The following is a 26,947-nucleotide window of genomic DNA, read 5'->3' on the forward strand; positions in this document are numbered from 1 at the left end:
TTGCTTAAAACTTTCCCCATTCAGTTTTTATTTTTGGTTTGGATTGGTTTGTGACAGTGGTGATGCTAGCACATATTAACAGGTCTAGAACTCTCATGCCATGTCTTTTAGTAAATATCTGCTTATATATTTTTTTTTCTTATATTTTCTGCCTTTTTTCTGCCTCTAATCTTCCTAATCTTCCTCCTTTTGGATTTCTTCTCAATTCCTAGCATTTCTTCTTCATTTCTTCTTTCTTGCATGATACAACTTCATGAGTAAGTAAACAGCACAATTCATTGCTGTATACTTTCATACAGTCAAGTTATAGGAAAAAAAACTGGGTGGAAGAGAGACCTCAATAATTATTTTGTAGGGGGTGAAAAGTCAAACTGAAATTTGGAGTTTGCTTGTTCAAAATAGGCTGTGAAGCAAATTAAAATGAACAAGTAAATATACATGGTAATAGAAGCAAAGGGAGAAAGTCATAGGAAGTCCAATAATATCAATTTTGTTGTAATCTAGAAACCACTGAAGTTCTGATAGAATAGCATGTTTTGTCATTGATGTTAAGGGACCCTGTGATTGTCCGTTAAATAAAATGCAGCTCATAAACAGATTTCTGTTGACAATGCAGGGGAGATGAATTAGTGCGGGAACAGTAAAACAAATGAACAAATTAAGATTAGTTCACCGTCAAGAAGTTGTAAATGTATTTTTAGAAATATAGAAATCAGAGGTTAGAATTACGACTATTATTCTAAGAAATAGAAAAAGCAATGTTTCCCTGAGAAGTTACTAAAATAAAATGCCCAACAAAAGGCTTAGAATAATTGACTGCTATATATATAAATGCACACATACAATAATGCATGAAAAGAAAATTTCTTATGTAGAAGAAATTACATATTAAATAAGAATATTACTTGCTTTTGGAAATATATGGCTTGAGGATCTCTTACAATTAACCACTTAGCACAAACTAACCAAACAAAAAAACAACCAAAAACAAACAAACAAACAACAACAACAAACAAGAAACAAATCAAAATAACAATTCTGGTCCAATGCCTAGAGGTACTAAAAATAATACTCAATGGCAATTACCATCTTTTGTGTTGATTTTGTACTGCAGTTTGGGTTTTACCTCTGTATTTCTTTGCTTTTCCCTGCCAAGCCAGTACTGTTGCTAGTTTTGTCAGCTTGCAAAGTACACCTTTGATGTACATTATTAAACAGAGTTGTTTACAATAGGAAATGGTTATGAATTAGGAAAATGCATAAATAATAAAAGGCAGATAAAATTATACTGCAGTTTCAATCCTTATGTTGGAGGGCCCTATATATAGGTTATTAACTATGAAGCACTGAACAATAAATATGATTATTATGGTAACAAAAGACTAAAAGCTTTTTGACACAGTATAGATTCTTACCCAGAAGAACGACAAATTGCTGGGATTTTTAGCTTTTAGGTATTAATAATAACACAGTTGGTAGAATATGTCATTCTGCTATCAGGAAATAATTGAATTGCACTGATTTCCAGGAAGTTGACACTGGTGATAATTTGGATTTTAAACATAGTGAAAAGTACTTTCCACACTGAGAAGCTAAATTGTGAACGGCACACAGGCAAAATGTAACATTTGGTGGGAATGCAGTCTCAAAATCTCATAAAATAGGAATTAAAATGCCAGTAAACTAGACTGGAAATGTTACCAAGTGAAGAACTTACAGACTTTTGGAATAGGTAACTTCGTAAGTAGGTACATGAAAAAAAAGCATAAATGGTTGGACAAAATCAGCATAATTAGAATTGTTAACTGCACTTTTAAGTGCTGTAGGTGATTTTACTTTGATGCTAATACAGTGGTGACAAAAAGAATAAAATATCATCAAAAAGTCTCTGATAGGCCAATTATTTGTTTAGGTAAAGATCAGAGATAACACAATTTAATCTAATCTATCATGGGAATTACAGATTGATGATTTACTCTTATGCAAAGACTGTAATTTTTAAGCCTTGAAACATGCACTTGAATATTTTACTGTAGGTAAACAAATGATGTTTTATTCTTTTAAATTACATCTCTTAACCAGGAATAATAATAATAAAAAAGATAGATGAATCTGTAAAATATAAACAGAATGCTAGATACAGTTTAGAGGAGTGAATTGTAAAAAATAAATAGTAGATTTCCTTTGTTTTTTAAATCAATTTTGATTCTACAGTAATGAGTAAAAAATTCTACTGCTATGCAGTTCTAAGAAATGATAAATGCTCCATTCTAACGTATTTCTTTTTAACTAGTCTATTCTACCAAGGGATGTTGATTGGTTTCTATTTTATACTCTTCTCTTCCAGGACATTACGACAGGGAGAGAACAGTTAGTGACTTACTTCTTTCACAGAAATCTATGATAAGTGCATTATTCAAGAATGCAGTAATTCTTACATTCTCTGCCTGTCATCTTCATCATTTACCTTTTTCTTAGAAGACCTCATTCTATCACACAAGTGCAAATATTGTAATTAACACACCTCTTCCACCAGGAAAATATAAAAAAAAAAATAATAATCATCATCATCACTTCCTCTATGCTTCCTCTGTGCATGATAAAATGCATTTTTTTTACACAGAAAATTATCTTTATCTTCAATGTGCAATTGTGATCAGTTTTAAAATTCAGTTTGATTTTTTGCCATAAAGAAATAGTGGAACTAGGAACTTATAAGAAGAAAAAAAGGGAGGGGAAGGGAAAGGGAAAGGGAAAGGGAAAGAGAAAGAGGAAGGGAAAGGGGAAGGGGAAGGAGAAAGGGGAAGGGGATACGTTCATTTTAAAGAATAAAATCTCCTTGGGAAGCTGGACAGGAAGCTGGGTACTGAATGGAATGGAGCTAAGTATCAGTTTCAAAATCTTCTTCTGATATTTTTACACCAGAAAAAAAATGAAAAGTCTGAACCTCCCATAACTTCTGTTCACAAATAAGTAGGTCACTCCAAACGTAATGCCTCCTATTTATTTCAATAGAAAGTACAATAGATACATGAATACAATAACACTATTTGATAGAGCAAATTCTCAGCTATGAAACACTGTTTGTGAAAGTAATCATTACTACTAGCTATGCATTTTCAACAGTAATGACCAAGAACATGCATGTTGTGCTCAAGAAAACCTGCATCGCCATTCAGAATGTAGATTGTCTTTCCTGACACTGTCACCACTGCTGAAATTAAGTAGATAAGGGCAGTCATAATCATTCATTTTGTAGAGTACTTAGTCAATCTTTCCAGAATGGAGACACTTATTTTTAGCGTCTTTCTTCCTTTCTTCCTTTCTTTCTTTCTTTCTTTCTTTCTTTCTTTCTTTCTTTCTTTCTTTCTTTCTTTCTTTCTTTCTTTCTTTCTTTGTTTCTTTGTTTCTTTGTTTCTTTGTTTCTTTGTTTCTTTCTTTCCTTCTTTCCTTCTTTCTTTCCTTCTTTCCTTCTTTCCTTCTTTCCTTCTTTCTTTCCTCCTTTGTTTCTTTCCTCCTTTCCTTCTTTCTTTCCTCCTTTCCTTCTTTCCTTCTTTCTTTCCTCCTTTCCTTCTTTCTTTCTTTCCTTCTCTCTCTCTCTTTCTCTCTTCCTTCCTTCCTTCCTTCCTTCCTTCCTTCCTTCCTTCCTTCCTTCCTTCCTTCCTTCCTTCCTTCCTTCCTTCCTTCCTTCCTTCCTTCCTTCCTTCCTTCCTTCCTTCCATCTTCCTTCCTTCCTTCCTTCCTTCCTTATTTCACACTAGGAATTCTGTGATAAAATTGCAACAAAGATCCAAAGAAAATCCAGAGCAAATGGAGTCATTAGATCAGTAATTACGTAACTAAGAACCTTTTAGATTGTTGGAAATTGTAATTAGACCAGGTTAGAATATTTGTTCACTTAGGAACAGAAAGCAAGTATGTTATAGCGTTGGAGCAGTCTCAGACCTCATATCCAGTTTACAATGTATGTGGGGGTGATACTCAATTACAATGAATAACGCCTTATGAAAGTTCAATTTTTTTCTCATAGATTTCAAAAATTCAGAACCATAGTATCACTGTATGTAAATGGTATTAATGAATGTTAGATATACTCTGTCTAATAAGTAACTCCTAGAACAGAGAACATAACACTAAATTTCTCCACTATCTCCTAGATATTTTTATTATTATTATTTCAGATGTGTTTTTTTACTGACCCTGGGAATCTGAAATGATTTATCAGGACAATTAATAGGCTTCTACAGAAAAGAAAACAGGCATCATCACTTGTATTAAATAAATAAATAAATGACTCAATTAGCATTTGTATGAGACTTGTTTTCTCTGAATATTTAACGAGCTATCTTAAACAGAACATCAGGCACATGTGAGTCCCATAATTAGGTTTCACAGGGAATATCTTTTCTGTCTGTCTGTGAAGCAGCAGGCTTGGAAAAGATACGGAACTTCTATGTATATATATCAACTGAATGGAAAAGTTAATTTCACTAGCTATAAATTCTGAGAAATTTTTAATACATTTTTTCATAATTTTAAAGTAATATCCCCCAATCCTATGTTTTAAGTCCTTCTCCATATTTTTTTTTTTTTTCCCCAGTTCTCCCCCACATTTTTTTCCCTAATGAGCATGAAGGGAGATGTGCATTGAAATAATTCTTAAACAGGGTCTTTTTTTTTTTTGCATGTTCATCAAAACACATTCAATTCGTGGTGTTCTCAATGTAATTTAATAATTACTTAGAAAGAATTATTTTATTTTATTTTATTTTTATTTTATTTTATTTTATTTTATTTTACTGAGCTTGAAGAGTACATGTTGAAGTGAAGAAATTGTCTAAAACTTTGCATACGTTTAAAAGAATTAGTTACTATCTTCTTCATTAAAAATAATAATAATAATAATAAAAATAAAAAATCCTAAAATCTTGAAAACTATTTGATAGGTATTAAAACTATTATCAAAATAAACATGTGGTAAGGATTAAAATCTTGTGTTCCATTTTAAATTAATGTAATTTAAAACAGTTTCTTTCTTAAACCGTGAATATCACAATCTTTATAGAAGTATCAATTGAATTTCAAATCTAATTCAGTCAGTGCACTGATTTCAGATCTAAAAGCCATAAAATTGGATTATTTATTTATTTATTTATTTATTCACGTTACTTGAAATCTCCGTCTCAGTAGATTTACACTTCCCTACTGCCTTAGGAATAGGTGAGGCACTGGAAAAGGTTGCACAGAGAAGCTGTGAATGCCCAATCTCTGGAGGTTTTCAAGGACAGCCTGATTTAGTGGGCAACAACGCTCTCCATGGCTGTGTGTTGGAACTACAGGATATTTCAGATCTGTTCCAACCCAAACCATTCTATGAATCTATAATGATTTATGATTATCTTACAAGTTTTTCTCTGAGTATTAATTACCTAACGTCTATGAAACATTTTAAGAGTTCAGAACATACTATGTTTTCATTTCCTGTTAAAGCCATAATTTTATCTTAGGGCATGATACCAAGCTGTATAACTTACAGTTCCACATGAAAACAAGAATTAAACAATTACCACTATACAGGACAATTAGTGATTCAAGTAACCAGTTCCTCCCTCCAAATGACATTAAAATATTAAAGCCCACATTACAAGAAAGTACATTGTAGTGATTACAGTCGTTGCAAAAAGAGAAAAAAAAATCCTTTATCAGACCCAAAACTTTCATTTTACTTTTCAACAAACAGATGTTGCAACTGCCAAATGTCATTCTCGCTTTTGATGTTGAGATCAGTACTGTTATTTAATGACTTGGGTTCTAACTGTAAGAATCAACTAATCTGTAATTAAGCATATGACTTCTCTGTTGCCCTGTGGCACTATATTGCTATCCTTTTTGTAGTGCTCAATACAAGTCGCATCCCAGGGTCCTAAAGCAGCTGGCTGAGCTGAGTTACTGGTTGCTGAACTGCTCTCCACATATTTGAAAAGTCATGGCTGCCAGGAGAAGTCCCCAGGGACTGGAAAAAAAAGGGAACATCACTCCCATTTACAAGAAAGGGAGGAAGGAGGACCCAGTGAACTACAGGCTGGTGAGCCTCAACTCTGTGCCTGGGAAGACTGTGGAACAGATCCTCCTTGAAGACGTGTTAAAGCATATGTGAAATGAGCAGGTGATCTGAGACAGCCATCATGGCTTTACCAAGGGAAGGTTGTGCCTGACCAATCTGGTGAACTTCTATAATGGAGTGATGAAATCAGTGGACAAAGGCAAAGCAACCAAAGTCATCTGGTTGTGTAAGGCCTTCGACATGGTCTCCTACCAGATCCTTATCACTAAATTGGAGAGAGATGGATTTGACGAGTAGACTATTAAGTGAAAAAGGAATGGGTTGGAAAGCTATAGACAGAGGGTTGTGTTGAATGTCACTATGTCCAGGTGGAGGTCAGTGATGAGTGGTGTCCTCCAGGAGTCTGTCTTGGGACTGGTAGTCTTCAACATCTTCATCAATGTCATTGATGAAGGGCTCCAGTGCACCTTCAACAAGTTTGCTGATGATACCAAGGTGAGTGGTGTGGCTGACACATTAAAAGGAAGGGAGAACATCCAGAGGGACCTTGAGAAACTCAAAAGGTGAGCTCGTGTGAACCTAATGAGGTTCAACATAGCAAAGTTCAAGGTTTTGCACTTGGGTCAGAGTAATCCCAGCTATGTATGAAGACTGGGAGAAGAACTCCTTGAAAGTAGCCCTGCAGAGAAGGACCAAGGGGATCCCAGTGGATGAAAAACTGAATGTGAGCCAGCACTGTGCTCTTGCAGCTTGGATGGCCAACAGTATCCTGGGCTCCATCAGAAGAGGGATGGCCAGCAGGGACAGGGAGGTGATTGTCCCTCTCTACTCTGCCCTCATGAGGTCTCATCTGGAATACTATTTCAAGGTCTGGGGCCTCCAGTACAGGAAAGATGTAGAGCTGTTGGAGAGAGGCCAGAGGAGGGCCACAAATATGATCAGATGTCTGGAGCACCTCCCCTATTAAGACAGGCTGAGGGAGCTGGGAAAACTTCTGTGAAGTTTTCGCCTACTTCAAATAAGGAAAGCATAGACCTTCCCTTCTTCTCCAATTTAAAATATACAAATTTCTCTTCTCGAAATTAGCACAAACATCCAGGGTTATATTATGTTTAGGAAATTCAGTATCATTTATTACTAAAAAGAAACAGCCACTGAGCTATTTAAAGGTCAAATTGTTGTAGTTGATCCATCCTTGCTCTGCTATTATTGCTTTTTAATGAATGCCTGCCTCTAAAACTTGATCTGAAAATATTTGAGTAAATGGTAATTTTGCCACTACTGGCTGTAGGATATAAATAAGTATGTGAGAGCAAAATGCTTTCTTTAAAGTATAGTGAACAAACAAGCAAACAGGAACTCTATTGAAGTTTTCAAATATATTTCATCATTCCGGAAATAAAAGCAAGACTGTGAGAGAAAAGCATCCATTAGGGTAGTTTATGCCTCTTACACGTATCAAAAATGTGTAAAACTGTTTCAAATCCATACATGTTGAAGCCATGACTTTGTCTTCAAAATCCTTTCTTTCAAACAATCGTGGGGAAGGAGGAAGAGCAAAATAAATAGTGCTGACAGAACAGTGAAAATCTTTCCTAACAAAAGGCACCGAAAAAATCAGCATGTTACTGTCAACATTCTGATTTTATGATTACTAAGAACAGAGGAAATGCCAGCGCAGAAAGGACAAGTGGAGATCCTCTCCTACTTGAAAGAGTTCTATTTCCCATGATCACATGAGCTACAGCTTTATGTATACAAGTCCTGAAATATTCCAGAAACTAAGATTCCTCATCCTGTCTGGACAGCAGTTTCTATTTCTATACTGTCCTTATGATATTATTTTTTTTTCCCTAGTGTCCATTCTGAATCTTGAAAGTAAAAATTTATGGCCACTGTCCTGCTGACATTGCTGAGAAAAGTTCTATTCCATCATCACTGTAACAGTCCTTCAGATAATTGTAATCCGGTATTAGATTACTCTGTGGTCTCATTCTCTCTGTCAGAATAGACAACGCCTTATTTCCATCAGACTTGTATTCTAGATTCTTGAACATCTTGTTATCACTCCACAGAATCCTTTTAAGTATCCATTTCTCTTGAACTGGGATCCTACAACTGAGCACTTTATTCCTGGTGCAGACTACCACAGAAAAAGAAAGATTGTATCCTCTTCAGATCTGCTGGACACAACCTCACTACTAGACTTCAGTCTGCATTTTGTGTTAATTGCAAAGAAAAAACACTGTTGTCACATACTCAACTTGACATACACCAAAATCATTTCTAGCAGGGCTACTTCTCTGCTACTTGCATCAGAGCCTGTACTGAAGCATGGTGCAACAAGACTTTTGCTTGTCTCCCAAATCACACCCACAACTTTATTGTTCCAGACCTTATGTTTGTCAAAATCGCACTGTATTTTTCCTGAGGAAATACTGAATGGTCCACAATTTCTTTATCTGTTAATCTGTTCTTTTGAATGTGTCCATTTGAATGTGCATGGAACTGTAGTGTTTGAATAAGTGGATATTAACCTTTTAATGCAACAGATGGAAAAAAAGTTATTTTTAGCTTCCATAATGCCTGAGGAATATGGAAATGTCCTTCTTTTGTTTGTTTGTTTTTGTTAGTTAGTTAGTTAGTTAGTTAGTTTGTTTGTTTGTTTGTTTTTCCCCTGTATGTATTTGGATAGATATCTTTTGAAGTTAAGGTAAGGATGGGCTGAGATCTGGAGATCTTCAGGCTGGAGAAGAGAAGGCTACAGGAGAACCATACAGTGGCCTTCCAGTGCTTGAAGGGGGCCTACAGGAAAGTTGGGAAGGAATTTTTTATAAGGATGTGAAGCGAAAGGACAAGGGGAAATGACCTTAAATTTAAATCCTGGAAGAGGATAAATTTAGACTAGATATTAAGAAGAAATTCTTTGCTGTGAGGGTGGTGAGACCCTGGAACAAGTTGACCAGTGAGGTTCTGGATGTGCCCTCCCTGGAAACATTCAAGGCAAGGCTGGATGGGGCTTTGAGCAACCTGGTCTAGAGGGAGGTGTCCCTGCCTATAGCAGGGGGGTTGGAGCTACATGATCTTAAAGGTCCTATCCAAACCAAACCATTCTATTATTCTACAATTCTATGATGTAAGGTAAACAGAGTTCATTAACATTTAATTTTTCAGTGAGAAATACATATATTTTTGTGGGATCCTCCTAAAGACAATGAAAAATTTGCAGAAGTATGGATCAACATTCAGATCTTATATTTTACAATGTTATTTATTCTTCTATTAGAATTACTTTCAATTATATCCAGTTTAAGGACAACAAGGGAAGATAAGGGATTTTTGCTGTTTAACATTGCATGCCTGAAACATCTTTAGAGATCGTAACAAAGACTCATTTTCAAAAGGCAAATATTACTTATATTCTGCTGTTTAAATTTCCCCAGGTTGTCAGCTTTCTTTACTAACTACTTAAAGTCTTTGAATAGTGCTCAGCACGAGACCTTTGGAAAGTTATATTAATACCCCCTGGAATATTGAACTCCATTTTTCCTTTTAAGACTGACTGCAAAAGTGCTTACTCTGAAAGTCCAATTGGGAGGTGTGGATTTGCGTAACTCAACAGTTGCAGAAAGCATATGAGATAAAGTGCTTGTAAAATCAGTGAAAATAAAGGACAGTACATTTGTAAAGAATATAAATGGAATAAATGACAATACAAAAATGTATGTGAGAGTGTTCTATTACTAAATAAGAAATGAAAGTCATTGCGTGTAGGCTTCGCAATTCAGACTATTAAATGTTCAAAGGAAACAGGGTGTTTAAATGGAAATGAGGTGACTCAGAGTCTTTGACTTGATTTAAACTTGGACTACTAAAGCTAGTAGCAAACTAAGACCACATTTCAGTGAAAAGGAATATGCCAATTTGAAGCCAAGGACATTTAATATAACTTCCTGAAAGAAAAATCTATCAGACTGCAGGGAAAAAAAAAAAAAACCCTCCCAAGGTAATAAATGACAGAAAGTTTTGTGCATGGAAAATTTTAACCAATTCTAAGCAGATCAAAACATTTATGAATTAACAATAAGGATCAATCCCAAATGGACAGGGAAGCAGACTAGATAACTTAACTTAATAGGTCTTCTCTTTCTCTAATGTCTGTGAATTTATAGCAATTTAAATAAGTGTTGGGATATGGTGACAGCACTCAGAAAATAGCAGGCAAGGGAATCAAGCTACTAACCTTGAGAAGAGAGAACAATAAGGAAAAAAATGTCTTAGAAAGTTTGTAAATATAAAACGTCAATAAATGATATGTCTCAGGCTCATCATAAGAAAAAATAACATTGAATATTCATATCAGTCATGAACAGAGACGGTTGAAATCTTTTCACAAACATTAATGCCCTTTCACTGGAGAGCAGGGAGAATCACTAGGGAATCTGTATGATGTGAAGGAGTGATTTAGTCTAGGAAACAAACTATTTAATGGGAAAATGGGAAGTAGAACTTAAAATAAATTTTGCAAATAACATTATCTTTTCCATGTGAAAATGTAACCTGTGGTGTACTGCTATTTAAATTCATAAATAATTCTTTTGAGGTTTTCTGACAACCACAAATTAAATCATTGCCATAAGATAAAATAAATTCTTAATACTGTCTTATTAAAAATAGATTTAGATCCAAATATCTGAAAAATACTTAAGGAATGGTAGAATACCAAATTAAACAAACAAAAACAAACGTAGAAAGACTAAGTTTCACAAAATCATTTATCTCTTTCAGGCAGAGGGACTGAAATTTCAGGATACCTAAGTTCAGATTCTTTTTTTCTCTTCAGAAAATTTTTCAGACCTGCAATCTTATGTCTGTAGCTTATACGTGACGCTTGAAATAAAAAATGAAGATTTAGAATATGCAGATTTCCTGTGGTGATCAGAGGATGTACCCAACTCATTATTTTATTTTAATTAATTATTTATTTGATTAATAATATTAGGAAAATGTTTCTCAAATGTGTGTTTGTTCATTGTTTGTTTCTTTGTTTCTTTGTTTTAATTATCCTGATTATTTTTTTGACCAGACTAATTAGCATTTCATAATACTTATTGACATAACAGATATCACTGTCTTCCATATGCACTGGTCAACAGATTGTCTTAGCTGTTTCAACAATTATAATCTAGGATATTAAAAACAAACAAACAAACAAGCGAAAACTAAGTAAGCTGTTGTCTGCTACTTTAAGAAACAAAAGAAGCCAATTTTACAGAATGCATTTAAGTTCTAAAATAATTTAAACAACAAATTCCTCTGCAGTGACTACAAAAGAGTATTGTTGTCAGCTCTGTTCAGGATTCAGTACTTGTGCCAAGCACACAATGGACAAAGAACATATTCAAAATTTCAGCTACATGTTTTGATGTTATGCCATGGTTTGTTGCACATTTGATAGGATGAGCCACAGTCAGGTTATTAAATGTCACATGTCACAAATTTGAAGGCTTCAGAAAAACAAGTTCTGTACCTGCCTTTTTCCAAATACATAATCTGTCCAAGAAAGTATTTCAAATCAGTCATAAAGAGCTTATATCCCTGAGAAACAGTAGCTTTTTGAAACACTTTAGGCAGATGCTTCAGAAAGCCCTAGACACTTGGAAAGGTTTATGCAGAAATGTATATCATTGAAAATGACACTGAGGAAGCTTTCTTATATGTCGTTCTGAAACTGGATTTCTAATTTCTCACTGCCAGCCCTGTCTTGTTCTCTTTCTTATTTGCAAGACAATCTATTACTCACAATCTTTCAGGAAAAAGCAAGTCCGATTAAAACAAAAGTGATAATTTCATTAAGAAGAACAGTGGAAATTTCCTTTTTGGATTTGTCTCTTAAATGAGTTATAGTGGATGTTCGTACGTCTTAGCAGTATAGAGTGACACCAAGCTATACAATCATTAAACTGTACTGTACATGGTTTTTTGAAAAGCGTTGCATATGTTTGTGTTATTGAATACAAAATAGCAGATCAAAAACTTAAATCTACACTGAAGAAACAATAAGAAAATCTTCTCATTTATGGACTTAAAGTTTAGAGTGGCTCTGTAAGCATATGCATTCTATTGGAGCAGCAGCCTCTGTACCATGCAGTTTCCTGCTTGCTTTCCTTGGCAATGACATCATGTATTCCAAAATTACAGAATCTTCTTCTCCTCACAGTTGAGCAATACAGCACTTAGTTTTCAGCATGTTCAAAGTCAAAGCAGATGTGCTGTGGTTTCAAATGACAACAAAATGAAACAATCTAAACTTTAATTTCTTCACTTTCTCCCTTTTGTCACTTTGTCACTTTCTCAGAATTTACCAAGTACTGCACTGTATTTTCAATGTGCATTTCAAATTCCATAATGTTGTACAGCTAAAGCCCTTCTTCCAGATTCTTTTAAGAGTGTCTGTGTTGTCTTGAGGTATAAGAGAAAGTCGAACTTTTTCTTCCAGTACTATTCTAGAAACTGTACAACAAGAATTACTAGTCCAATACCTTTCAGTATATACCCTGCAATTAAAACACATACTTGAAATATTCTCCTGTGAGAAGACAAGTGTGTTGATTTAAATGGTCGAGGCCTCTCAAGATATACCTGAAACATTATTCACTTAATTGACCAGTTTTATTTTTGCGCTCTGCAATTATCTGGTTATAACCATGTATGAAACAGAGAATAAAGATTGGTTAAAAGACAAATTATACATAAGCACCCTTCCTCTAGTGGCAACCTACATAGACCGACAGGTGGATATTGTTCTTTGGCAGCTACCTGAGTCTGGAAAATTAGATGATTTTTTTCCAGTGTATTGTGACAAGAATTTCTACCAAGAGGGCTTCATGAGACCTCTCGACAACAAAGATCCACATATGACACTTGCAGCAGAGTAGAACTACCTTTCTTCTCACTGAATTCTTGCTGAGGAGAGAGAACATTTGCTGAAATAAGAGGAACATGCAAGTACCTACCTTTCAATTTTTTGAAAATTTGTGGCTCTTGCATGTAGTCTTTTTGTATGTTCAAGAATGAAAGTACAGTGGAGAGTTTCAATACTATTAATCTGTGTATTGAGGCAAATTTTCTTCCTTGTAAACTGATCATTTTCTGCTTTTTTATTAGGAAGTAAAGCCAAGCTACTTCTGCAGATTATGCCAACAAGAATAAGAGTAATGAGATTTTCAGAGAATTTCAATGACTGGCACCACTTTAAAATACGCTGCTTCAAAATTATCACTTCAAATTCTATTACTGTAATGTCAAAATTTACTATTTCGAAACAGTGTTAATGGAGGAGATATTCTATCTGTTATTGTTTTCACTCATGTCTAATTAGTGGTGTCCGGTCACGAGTAGTGCTCCCCAAGGGTCGCTTCAGGGGCCTGTCCTCTTTAATATCTTTATTGATGACCTGGATGAGGGCATTGAGTGCACTCTCAATAAGTTTGCAGATGACACTAAGTGGGCTGGAAGTGTCAATCTCCCTGGGGGTTGCGAGGCCCTACAGAGGGATCTGGACAGGCTAAAGCCAATGGGATGAGTTTCAACAAGGCCAAATGCCAGGTCCTGCACTTTGGTCACAACAACCCCAGGCAATACAACAGGCTTGGGGCAGAGTGGCTGGAAGACTGCATAGAGGAAAGGGACCTGGGAGTATTGATTGATGCTCGGCTGAACATGAGCCAGCAGTGTGCCTAGATGGCTAAGAAGGCCTATGGTATCCTGGCTTGCATCAGAAACAGTGTTGCAAGCAGGAACAGGCTAGTGATTGTCCCCCTGTACTCAGCACTGGTGAGGCTGCACCTCAAGTACTGTGTCCAGTTCTGGGCCCCTCACTGCAAGAAAGACATTGAGGCCCTGGAGCATATTCAAATAAGGGCAACAGAGCTGGTGAGGGGTCTTGTGGGGAAGTCCCTGGATTCTCAGGATGCTCTGGAGACACAACAGCACACCAGTGTGGATAAAAGCTGTTAGACTACTTTATTGTTAAGCACTACTCTATTTATACATGTCAACAGAGCATTCTACAAAACGCTCTTCAACCGTTCACACAGATACTTGTCCAATCAGAGCCATGAGACATTCTTTCTTCTTCTAGAGGTGTCCTTGGTTCTCATGCTGTTTATCTTACTCCACAGCTGCTGCTCTGAACAGTTTTTCTTGTATTCCCACAGGGTCTGGAGCACAGGCCTTATGAGGAGCGGCTGAGAGAGCTGGGATTGTTCAGCCTGGAGAAGAGGAAGCTCGGGGAAGACCTATTGCTCTCTATAAGTACCTGAAAGGATGTTGTAGTGAGCTGGGGGTAGGCCTCTTCTCTCGTGTATCTAGTGATAGATCTAGAGGGAATAGCTTCAAGCTGTGCCAGGAGAGATTCAGGCTGGACGTTAGGAAATACTACTTTTCTGAAAGAGTGGTAGGCACTGGAATATGGGCTGCCCAGGGAGGTGGTGCAGTCACCGATCCTGGAGGTGTTCAAGGAACATTCGGATTTTGTGTTGAGGGACATGATTTAGTGAGAACTGTTGGTCATAGGTGGATGGTTGGACTGGGTGATCCTGTAGGTCTTTTCCAACCTTGGTGATCTTATGATTCTATGATTCTATGATTGTATTAAGATCTTCACTATATATGATGAACCTTCTACTCAATCCCAGTATTGGGTATGATAAAAAATTTTGAAATGTGACAAAAATGTTTCTGAGTCATGAAATTACAAGCAGTAATTTTCAGAATAGATCCACAACTGGACTTGTTAGTTTTTTATCACTGAAATATTTAACTTAATTTCCAGCAATTTATACAAGAAAAACTTAACAGTTAATTTTGAGGCTTTTGTAATAAACTAGAATTTTATTGATTTCTTAATTAAATATTTTAGGAAAATTTATGCAGGTTCTTTGAGCATAAGGGAAATGCTTTGCAGTATATCATTTCTACTTATGCAAATTCATTTACAATCATATAGAATACAAATGTTCTTCATATCTATTCAATTTATACATACTTGTATAGATGCATTTTATGAGGTCTTCTCTGGAGGTAACGCCTCCTATTTTGTTATGTTGGCCCATAATATCAGAGGCAGATGATAGTGGTATGACAGTAGATATTGAATCTTCACATCAATGTGCCATTACGTTTTGTAGTCATGTGACAAATGATAGCAGAGGCTAAGTCTGACAAAACAGCATCTAACATGGAAGTGCATATGAAGAAAAAGTGTGTCATTGAATTCTTCCTTGCAGAAAAAATTGCACTCACTGACATTCATGGACATTTATGAAGATCAAACTATGGATGTCAGTACAGTGAGGCAGTAGGTAGTGCAGGTCAGCTGTGGCAACAGTGATGTGAAAGATAAGCCACATTCCAGATGTTTGTGTAGATTTATGCAAGTATGGCAAGTAGGCTTTTGTTCATTGTTGATGAAAATGCCTAACTAATGGTGATAACTGTGTTCACAAATAGTGTTTTGTAGCTGAGAATTTGATTCATCAAACAGCATTATTGTGCTCTTTGTAACTGTTATAGTTTTCATTGAAATAAATAAGAGGCATTGCTTTTAGGGAAACGTACATACTAAGCTGTAAACCAATAAACAGTTGAATTCAGATAGGATTTTTAATGTTACATAAAACACAATATTCTTAAAAATGAAATACAACAGTTTTAAAACATTTTCATGTGTTCCAATATCTCCCTAAGCATAAACACAGAAGAATTCAGTGATCAAGTATAGAGGAAACTATATGCTTGCTGCTGTATCTAGCAGACAAGCACACAGTGCCATAAAAACCCTGTATGTCTTTAAATCTGTTCATGTATCTGATTTATCCACCCTTCAGTTCACAGTGTCACCCTGTCCTTCATTACCTTGTGTCATCAACAGATTAAATACGATTATTTGACTATGAATAAATGGGGTGTTAAACTCCTCCCGCAGTGAAATACTCTGGAAAAGTTGTTGCAGAAAGTAATCCCTAATGTGACCTTAAGCTCTTCCTCCTTGTTAATTTTAATTAACTAACATGCCAATCAGATTTGCAGTGTATGTTCTTTTTCCAGCCATTATCACTTTTTGTAGATCTTTATTTTAATCTATGTATTAATACCTTTGCCCAGCTGCCTCTGTGTGTAAGTGTGTGGATGTGTGTGTTCGCATCAGGTTACTCAGGCCTGTGATAGATCGACAACGCCATCTGCAGGAAGGAGACTTCTTGTCTGGAGAAATAATTGCTTTTAGATGCATGTATTACTAACTTGTACAAAAGATTGAATATTTGAGACTTATTGGAGATACTCAGAATATCAGAATATGAAATAGTAATCTGAGTAATGTGTAAAATAATCTCTTTGCATATTCCTAGTATTTTTGCTTTTGAACAAGTTTGTGAACAAAGCCAGGACAGCATTTGACATCAACTGTATGCTCCTTTTAATTTAAAGTGAAGCAATAAGAAAACTTCAGAATGATACACATAGTGCAGTTTCTTCTTTGCTTTTGTATTTACTCTTTTCCCTTATATTTATTATATGCAGAACTTCAGGTATTTGAGGCAAGATAGAATCTTACAGAGAGAATAATTAGTGTAGCAGAACTGAGTGGACTACTGGTAATGTACAACTCAGAGTACTTTATCTTTGTTTCAGCTAACCTTTTCTTCTCAGTAGAAGAGATCACTGCAATCAGGAAGTAATTTTTGTTTAAAATTTTGTTTAGTTCCTATATAGGCTATTACAAAGCCTAATTGAGAATCTTGGTTAACAGCAAGTCAAAAGTATGCCAAGTCAGCCAGGAAGGCCAAAAATATCCCAAGATGCATCAAGTACAGCATTTCCGGCCAGTCAAGGCAAGTGGCTGATCCACCCTATACTGCACTGGTGCAGCCTCACCTTGTGCATGCACAAGGACAGAAAACTGTCAGAGAGAGTCCTAAGGAGGGCTGCCAAGATGATGAAAGGTCTAGAAGGGAAGACATACGGAGGAGCAGCTGAAGTCTCTTTCTTTGTTCTGCCCAGGAAAGAGAAGACTTAAAGGAGATCTCATGGTGGCCTTCAGCTTCCTCACAAGGGAAGCAGAGGAGATGTGCTGATCTCTTCTTTCTGGAGACAGGGATAGAACCTGAGAGAATGGCATGAATCTGTGACAGGGGAAGTTGAATCTGGCTATTAAGAAAAGGTTCTTCACTAGAGGGTGATTGATCTCTGGAACAGGCTCCCCAGGGCAGTGGTGGTGACACTGAGCTTGCTGAGTTCAACAAGTTCATCAAGTTCATCAAGTGTCTGAACAATTGTAAGAACTTTGCAAACAGCATGGCAAAAAATTACTTTTGACAATATCGTCTTTCCCATCTCTTTATGACCCACTCTCCTTAGTCTTTTTTATTTAGTGAAATTAATTCAGATTATATTCTGAAGTAGGTTTTAGAATTATTTGCACGCAAGTGGTTGCATCATAGTAATTCTGTTGATGTTATAGGTAAAATAGTAAGTTTCATACTGCACTTCTAATAGTCATCAAAGCTTATCTTTCATCTTCCTAGTTCTGACTAAAAATAAATTAAAAACAAGCAAACAAACTAAAAAAACAAAAACAAAAAAACAGTGGTGTAAGTTTTTTCTATGTCCCCGTGAATTAATATAATGGAGGACTAAATGGAAAGAGAATGTTTTTGTATTTTAATAGCACGTCTGCTTAATAATGATTTTGGTCTCTGTTACCTACACAAAAATCACTTTGTTCTGGAAAGATAAAAAGGTGTTAATATTTCCAACTGATTTGTTAAATTTGTTTAGATAAATACAGGTGAGACAGGAGGAATATTTAGGTATTTATCAAAATTTCTTTGAGTTCATTTTCAGGTTGAAAGCATCTTGTCTCTGTGTTTAAACTACGTCACTGAAGAGAATTTAAAAGACTATTTTCCTTTATGTCTTGTACATTAACTCCCATCCCTCCAGCCAATGCAGTCTCTTGTCTTTAGCACGGAATACTGTCTTCTGAGACAGTGGTATTACTAAGTGCTTCAAGTAACTTCATAAGTTACCAGTGCAGTAGTATGATTCTTTCTACGTTTAAATTAAAACTTTAAGTCTATTATTTGGAAAAAGATTTTAGATTGTCACATCAGCTGTGGCACATGGCACACTCCAAAGTTTAACTTTGAAGGAGTATTTCATGTAAGGAAAAGATAACAATACATATACATCCTATTTCTTTTCATTTTCTTTGAACTCGGCATATTCCAATTGGACGATAGCTCTGTCCCATTTTTGAAAAAATATTAACTCACTTTCCAACTGTTCAACAATATTTTTCATATTAACAAGGAATTCTCTTAGCAACTATTGTAATAGGAAAGACTATTCTACAGATAAATTTTAGAAATGAAGGCATTATTCATTCATAATCTTCAAAATTATCCTTAAATCTTAACCTCAGTTCTTATATAGTTCTCCTGGATATATAATTCGGATGGAAATTATGGAAGATCAAATAAGGCTTGGCCTCTTAACCTACTTAGCTGACAAAGAAAATCTTCATGCCTCACACAGCTTTGCTGCTTTTTTTTTTTTTTTTCCCATTTTAAGAAATGTATGAGTTATTATTAGTGTCATTATTATTAACTGTAGCAGTTAGACACTATCATTATTTTACAATCTTGTCATCTTTTTGGATTTATATCTATTAAACTTCATTGACTCTTCCCTCTCTCAACTGCAGCACTCTGAAGGCAAGAACGAGTCCACCTAAAATTCTGGGCTAATAAGGCAAGACTTTTTCACTTAAAAAAATTGCATTGCAGGAAGTCTCATTATCTTCTACATAGTAATACATCACACTGCCAATCTTCCGGAGTAAATCTGAAGAAGCATAATTTCTAGTCTAGTTTTTTCAAAGCAGAATTCTGTTTCTTAAAACAAATTATATCATTTTCTCTCGTTGTTTTTTTGTTTGTTTGTTTACACTGGATGCAGATACAATAAACCAAGTTGCAGTGAATTGATACTAATGAGGGTATCACTTGCTACAGAAAACATTTTACCTGTGTGTACACAGAAGAAAATAGAAAGACAGAACTCTTCTAGTCTTGTTTTCTATTTGCAAATAATGTTATCACTATTAAGAAATGATCTTAACCTTTCCTTATTCTTAATACTTTGTTCAGACCTGGTGAATTTGTATCATTTGTAAACTCTGCTTTTATGCTGAAAAAAATCTCTGCAGAAACAGATATACCTAATTGCTTTTGATATCACTTCAATCTTTGAACATAGCTGATGTGGGAAAAAAAATAAAAATGAGATTATCTGAGTCTTCTGTTCTTGCTTTAATTCAGATATGAAACAGAAGACTTTGTTTCCTGCTAAATCACTTGAACAAATTTTTAGTTAGCACATCAGAACTTGGGTAGCATAGAATTTTTATGATCTAAAGGAAAGAAGGAAAGTTTATATGTGTTTCTTTTAGTCTTTTCATCCTTTTTGTTTTGTTTCTCTGATGTCATGAAATAGTGGGGGAAAAGGAGGAATGCTTTTCGACAACGCTTCCTCACGTGTTTTTTTAGTTACTAAAAAATAGTTTTTTTTTTCAGGGAAACTGCCTTACACTTTGTAGTAACAAAACGTGTGAATCACAGCAGATGAAGGAGATGCTGATAGAAGCATAAATTCTGCTTGCTGTAACAATTTTTTTTTTTTCTTGTAGATTGGTTTAATATCCTTGTCATCATGAAATTCTGACTCATACTGAGAAAAGCTTAGAAGGAAAATATATACATGTGTGGGTATCAACATCTGGAGTAAAGCACAGAATAAAATCTAATTTCAGAAGGAAAAGACACTGACTCTTGTCCATGAAGTACCAAAGAATTCTTTCATGAAATCCATACCAAACATATTAGAGCTGTGGAAGCATGAAACTTTAAGGAGACCTAATACGCTTGGACAACAATAAAGATTGAAAAAAATTCTAGCACGTCATAGATGCATTCATTTCACTGGGAATATGCAGAATGATTGTCATGTCATTCATCAGATTTTACTCACACACTATCCTTAATTGTCCAGGAATTCCATGCATTAGTCTATCAGATATCTGCAAATTAACTACATACTGATTTTTCTTAGTCTTCAAAGTCTTAGTGCTTTGTAGAACACTGTCTGTTGTCTAGAACTGTAAATGTTAGAATTTACATTTCTTATAATTAGCAGAGATGATGGATAATTTTCCACAGTCAAAATCAGTTACAAATTCAACCATCAAATTAAGGTAATAAACATTACAAATATTAGGTGAATATTTACACCCTTGTTTTTTTCTTTAAATAGAATGAAAAATAACGTTAAATATAAGAGGAATTTTTAAAGTAGATTTAAATGCTTCATTATTCTAGATTATATCATGCCCTATTTTTTTTTTTTCAACTATCTCCATTACATTCATCATATAATGATGAATTTTCAGTTCTAGTGATAAGGATATTTTGTGGATTAATAGAAAGCGTCTTTAATATACATTTCTCAGATGTGTATCTATGAGTTAATTTACTCTCTGCTTACAAATTATCTGGTATTTTCCTACTTTAGTATATAGACAAAGATCTATTTTTGATTCTTCTGAGGCAATTTACCTGTTGTTAAAACTAACAAGATAATCAATCTGACAGCCTCATAGGAGTATTTTCGAACTGAGCATGAATTTTATCATTTTAAAATTAGAGGTCAATTTCTATCCTGAACTACAGGCAACTACAATTGCATCAATGAGATCATACACTCAGCAGCAGGGCTCAAAAGAATATTTGATTTTCTAAAGATCATAGTCTAAATCCAGCAACGCATTTCAAAATTTTTGACATTTGGTATTATATGTTCATCACCCTGACTTTGTAATTCCTTCTGCTGAGAGTGGAAATAGAGGTTCATATTGGGTGTGATGCAGATAATTTATGTGAATGTAATTTTATGTAAATGGTCCTTACTTCTGACACAACCATTCACCTTTATTCTGACTCAAAGAGCATAGCTAGTGAAAGAGAAACAGAACATAAACAAAAATCATATTGTAAAAATGGCTCTGCTGAGCAGACACCTTATATAGTGGAACTGATGTGCCGGAGATAATATACATGAGATAGGCAGTGGGGATTGCACAGTGCACAGCTTGGAGTAAATAGTACATAACATATGGATCTATCATTCTCTGTATATGTATGAGCTACAGTGACAAAAGATACATTTTTATCCAAATAATTTAATTGTAACATACAAAATTTAGTAATATATATTAACAATAACTGTGAAAAAGAACAACTGGGAGGTAATTAAGCTCCCCATGTTGCACCATCCTGCAATCTGGATCTAACAGCAAAAGAAAAAACAACAAAACAACTTCTTGAGAAATTCAAAAAAGACATCAGTTTTTCAGAGAAATTCAGTGAAAGTGGTGCATTATACTGTTAATTTAATTTTTTTTTTTAGTTTGACCGTAACATTGCGTGTTGAAAGGTGATGGAGAGGATTTTAAAACACCTAAAAGATAATCATTACAATCAATCCCCTTTGATTTCGTAGAGATAAGTTCCATTTCACAGGAATTGGAATCATGCCACAAGAGCTGAAAACTTGAGTGTGTGACCTGTAAGTGTTATTACAAACAGTATTTGAAAAATGATCTAATCACTACAGTGTATATCAGCACATTTTTCTTTGTTGTAATGAAGTGTCTTTTCTTAGAAAGCATATGGATTTAGACCTTTATGAATTTCTATAAAATCTCAGACGCATGCTTGCTTGTTTAAGTTTAAAAAAGCCTGAAATGATTCACAAGACAGTTGTCCATACTCTTTTAACAACCTATTTTCAGAGGTCATATTATATTTGTTATGTTATAAAGCAAATCTTTCATCTGAGAATGCGCTTTTATTTATTTATTTATTTCCAGAGCAATAAAAAATTTATTTTAGCACATTTCTGAACAATCTGATGAAACTCAAAACTGATTTGTTGATTTCATTTGGTAAAAGGATGCTAATTATTAGATAAAAAAATTGGACTAAATTAATTCTTCAGTTCTGGTAAATTAATGCACATTATTTATTTTTTTATTCATAATTTTCTGGTATAGCTATACTTAAAAGCGTATTTCAAATGCTTTAGTATTCTGTCAAATAATTTTGCTTTCTCTCTATCTGCCTTTACTTTTGTACCACACTTTCTTTGTATTTTGTTGTTCTATATAGTGATAGCACGGTAAGTAACTCCAATATAAATAATGTCTCTTTGCAAGTTAAAATGATCTATAGTATATAATGTATAACATATAATGTGTAATATGCAATTATTGCGCATAAGAATCTCCACAGTTCTTTTCTTTGAAGGAACACCACGATTTAGTTGTTGTACAAAATGCTAGAGATTATATTAATATGTCTTGAATTTATATGAAGCTTGTCTTCTTTAAAACATTAACAGGTAATCTTTTAGTAAGTACATAAGTATTGATACTTATGTACTTACATACATAAGTAAGTACATAAGTATTCACATGTAAAAGAAGACAAGAGTGTGTGAAAAGAACGTGAATATCATATGCTGTGTTTTTTATTTTTAAGTACAGTGATGGAAAAGTGAATATATAAAATACTACAAGTTGAATTTATAGAGTTGCATCCTGAATAAAACTTGATAAATTTTTCATAATCCCCAAGGTTTCTAAGAGATTATTAGTCAAATAAGACTAATGTAAATTGTGAAAGGGAATATTTCAAACTAAATTATATTTGAGTAACAGAAGACAACAAAGAAAAATGTACATATCAATAAATCATCCATAGAAGGTACAATATACTTAGGGGATGTCAAAAAAATATGAATGGCATTAACTTGGTTTGGGATTTTAAATTCACACTGTGAAAAGACATTGCCTTATTGCACTTACATTTCTAAACTGTATCTGAATCATATTTCCTTCCTTTTTATTATTCTCTTATACACAAACACTAGCTTTCATTATATAGATTCAGGATAAATTTGAGGTTAAATTTACATTACAAGAACTTCAATGAAAGACTCATAGATATGCAGTATTTCACCACCTATCTTCTGAATCTTTTTGAAACCTAAGAAAAATGGGGAAGTACAGCAAATAGATAAGATGCTTCTCAGGCATTTGTTTCCAAATTTGAATTTTGGTAGAAATTAAATTTATATATATCCACACAGACAGGTATCCACATAAAATAATAATAATCATTATCATCATCATCATCATCATCACCACCTTAATTTTCGGCAAATTTTTAAGTAACATAATGCATGTCTTACAAAATAGATTTAGTTTTAAAATTCTAGAGATTCAAGCATTGGATTTACAAAATATATATATATATATATCATATCATAGAAAACTTTTAGATCTATAGCATTTCAGAGTTTCTTCAAATTTCTTGGTATTGAGTAGAAAAATCATTAATCTAATAATTGCATTGTGAGCTTTATGACATATTAGAAGATGTGGATATTCATAATCATACTCATGTTTAAAAATTAGAAGCTTTCTCTGTCTCTTTTTTTTTTTTTCTACCTGAATTCACATATTTTGTGTTTTAATGCCTTCATGTCATTTAGAAGAATTTAAATAGCTGAACAAAAAAACTACAAAAAACTGTCAACTGGACAATTCCTGTTTTGTTCCTAATTCTTCCACAATCACATCAGATACATCTAGGCCTATGTAGATTTTAATTTGAAATAGTATTCAACAATTATTATATGAAAAATATAAACAGAAAGAAGAGAGCGAATATTTTTGACAGCATCTACTTGCTTAATATACAAGAATTCTTACTAAATTTATTAAACTGTCAATGGTTTTCCATAAAATGTCAAAGGAAATGTTCAAAGTATTTGGCTGTGAGAATTTTCTGTCCTGGGATGCAAAAACAGTCTAATCTCATTCATTTTACACTTTTCCTTCATATACATATATGTAAATATTATTATTAGTTTCTACCTATTTTTTCTTCATCTGGATATTAGTCATATGCTAGAGTGAATGTGTTCCAACTGTTTTTACTACAAAGTGAAAAACTAACATTTCTGAAAATGGTTCTAAATCTTATCTTGTAAATCCACTACCAGTGATTTCTAGCAATGCCATGCTGAGCAATGACTTTATGATTAATTTTTAACCAATATTCTTCATACTGGCAATGAGGTTGCATTATCAAACTAATTGTTATTTGTGTCAACAGTCAGTGAACCAGGGTTGCAGCTCCAGCACCCTGTAGCGTGACCTTCTGCAAATCATGTCAGTTCTTTGTGTCACATCTCCTCTGTGACACAAAGAGAATCATAAAATCATAGAATCACAGAATGGCTTGGGTTGAAAAGGACCTCAAAGATCATTTAGTTTCAAGCCCTCAGCCATGATCAGGGGCACCAACTACTAGACCAGCCTGTCCAGAGACACATTCAGCCTTGGAAGAGGAATATAACAATTCACTTCCTTAATGAAGTGCTACATAGAGATTACATTGGGTTCTATTTTTGTGTGTTTTCTTCACTGCAGAAAAATTCAGGTATAAGGTTTTATAAATGAAATTCTAGTGACTAAAAAATTATTATTTTAAATATTTGCTTTCAATTATTGATTTAATCACCTTACATAACAATTCGAATACAAACTAAAAAATTGTTTACATATCAAATATATTTGTATATTTTTTCCCACATAAATTACAGAAATATATCAGTTTCCATGAGGGGATTATTTGTTTTTGCTCTTATTCTGTTTGTCTTTAATCAAATATGTAAATATGGTTAAAAAGTATTTTTAGGAATATGGCAACTGCTAGGAGGAACAGAACAACAAAGAAAAGAAAAAAAAAACAACAAAAAAAGAAGAAATATATTTATTTACGCAAGTATATTATGAAACAGCTCTCACCCCCTGGTTGAATCCATATACTCCTTCGCTTTATTGAATTGATTTATTTATTTTCAATTTTATACCTTAATTGTGAAGTTTTTTGTTAGAGAAGTAAACTATAGCAGATCCAGCATATACATATTTCAAAGTATATAAATGTTAGAGATGTTGGAAACTGTGGATAGGCATCACCCTGTAGATTTTTAAAGTTCAGAAAAAGCATGTGAACAGAATTACTGAATGGCCCAGGTTGGAAAGGACCTCAAGTATCATGAATCTCCAACCCCCCTGCCACAGGCAGGGCCACCAACCTCTCCATTTAAATTTGAATAATTCTCATATTATCAAAATAGTGGAAAACCAAGAAATATAAACAAAATCCTAAAATCATTGAGTATTCTAAGTTGAAAGGGAGGAACTAGAGCAATCAAGTTTAACTCCTGGTTCCACAGAAGGCAATCTAAAAATAAAATAATGTCAGAGAAATGTTTAAATGCTTCTTGAACTCTGGCAGTCTTGGTGCTGTGATTACTTCCCCGTTGAGCCTGTTCCAGTGCCCAGAAACTACATGAATTATTCCCAGACAGAATATAACTGCACAAATAATATGGTTAGGACAACTGTTTATTTTTGAGTCAACTGTTGCTTGAGACACAACACAGTGATATGTAAGGTATTTTTTTAGGTTTTTACATTACCTGACATTGATGTAAATATGCTGATGAATAGACAAATAAACTCTGCAATAGCCTTCATATTACAACTTACTGGTGAAAAAGTAATTACAAATAATAAAAATGTGTTATGTTTAGACTATATATCATGATAATAAACATAATTTAAATGCTTGTACTTTATTATTATCTAATAGATATTTTGTTGAATATATTGACATTTTTCTTTTTCTTTTGCTGAATGGTATAATTGCCAATTTTTAGAATATTAGGAACATTAATAGTACAAATTTTCAATTGGATATTTGTCTTTCTCACTGCAGTTATAACTATACCCCAGAAAAGGTATTGCTGGCTAGGCATAGATGCACTGTATCAGACTTTACATTTTCCTTTCCATGTAATCGTGAGCTGCTCAGATCCACGTAGTGTCACACAGGATAAGTTCCTATGTTTTATTAAGTGATTAAGTGAAAGATAATAGCAATGCAATTCAGAATGGTTAATAGTTGTACTGGAGTTAGAGCTGACTCACATCTCAGAAAAACTGGAAACCACAAGAAAACTTTCTTATACATATTTATACTTTTTTTTTTTTTGCTATATACATATATATATTTAATAAATCAGCTCTAATTAGAGTTCCATGAATCTAATATGCTTTCAGATCATAATTACTTTTCTGCCACTTGCTCTACTATACTTTGGCTGTAGAATTTTATAGTAATACTGAAAGTGGGAAATGCACATATACCTTCCACTGAATGTATTGATGCTTTTTTTGAGTGAGAAGACTAGAAAGAGAAAATTTGAAGATATGGTGAATATTTTTCCTGTGAAAATTCTTTTCAATAAGAGTCAAATGATGACTTGTGAAAGAAAAATGACTTAAATGGTGGCATAGGATGGGGAAAGACAGAAGTACTGGTTTATTACTTTAAAGTACAGTGAGAAATGCAATAAAATGAAAACTTAAAAAAAAAGAAAAGACTTCATGACAAAACAAAACAAATTACCATATTGGTGTCACTACAATTTCAAGAATGCATTTAAATTATATAATTATTTAGAGGAAAGTGGTAAAAAATATTTAGGAAATAACTCTGCTCTAAAAAAGGGTTCAGAAAGCAGAGAGTGAGTTGCAACTTTGGCAACAATAAAAAAGGATTTGAAAATATCTACAAAACATATAATGATTATTTCAAGTGCTCATAATTCATTCCTGAGGCA

The sequence above is a fragment of the Meleagris gallopavo genome, chromosome 1 (genome assembly GCF_000146605.3).
Source record: "Meleagris gallopavo isolate NT-WF06-2002-E0010 breed Aviagen turkey brand Nicholas breeding stock chromosome 1, Turkey_5.1, whole genome shotgun sequence".
Lineage (NCBI taxonomy): Eukaryota > Metazoa > Chordata > Aves > Galliformes > Phasianidae > Meleagris > Meleagris gallopavo.